The sequence below is a fragment of the Chrysochloris asiatica genome, unplaced genomic scaffold (assembly GCF_000296735.1).
Source record: "Chrysochloris asiatica unplaced genomic scaffold, ChrAsi1.0 scaffold02592, whole genome shotgun sequence".
Classification (NCBI taxonomy): domain Eukaryota; kingdom Metazoa; phylum Chordata; class Mammalia; order Afrosoricida; family Chrysochloridae; genus Chrysochloris; species Chrysochloris asiatica.
In genome coordinates this window covers 3,043-4,054 of record NW_006411110.1, presented here as the reverse complement: position 1 = coordinate 4,054, position 1,012 = coordinate 3,043, and positions in this window count along the sequence as shown.

Genomic DNA, 1,012 nt, shown 5'->3' with positions numbered 1-1,012 from the left:
ATTATGTGCTCTGGAGTCAATTCTGGCTCATAGCGACCCTTCATAGGGTTTCCGTGGCTGTAAATCTTTATAGAAGCAGAAAGCCTCATCTTTCTCCTGCTGAATGGCTAGAAATTTTGAACTGCTGACCTTGAGGTTAGCAGCTCGACTGGTAATCACTACGCTGCCGGAGCTCCTTTCTAGCCTCCGTAACTACGCGAAGATGAAATTATGTTCCTTAAAACCATCCATCTGTGGTATTTCTGTTACAGCAACATTAGCTAAGTACTGGGGGATGTTCAAAGGAGAACAACATCCTTTGATGGTAATAACCAGTAGTGGTGGGGTGGATTTTGGTAACGCTGCATTATTCATGAAGCTCCAAGTGCCTGCCATGTTCATAGCCGTCTTCTACGGAACAACCAAAGAATTAGTTTTTCAGAAAGCAGTTATGACTGGGGTAGTGTGACCCCAGTTACATGATTAGACAAGGTTGGTACCTAAATCAGAAGCAAGAATGGCTATAGAGACTGGACATAAAAGAAGCCATTGCACATAAGGTGGTGGTGGTTCCGACTCATAGCGATCCTATAGGGTTTTCGAGGCTGTAAATATTTATGGGAGCAGAAAGCCTCTTCTTTCTCCCGTGGAGCAGCTGGCAGTTTTGAACTGCTGATGTTGTGTCTAGCAGCCTGACTTGTAACCACTATACTCTGCTACCAGAGCTCCTTATGAGGACCCTGCAAATGAAGAAGTTTATAAATTAGCTAAGATGACCTTAAGGTCCTAGGAGAACAGGACAAGAAAAGCCCACCCAGATAGTTATCTCAGGAATTAAGCAGCCGAGACCCTAAAGGTAAAATGTTAGAGGAAGTTTATTGATTTCTTGTTTCCTTTTCCCAAAGAATGCCATCTTGATGTTAAGATAGATGTTGTTGTTGTTAAGTGCTGTTGAGTCGATTCCAACCCATAGCGACCCTGTATAGGTTTTCCAAGGAGCAGCTGGTTAGCTTGAACCACTGACTTTGCAGTA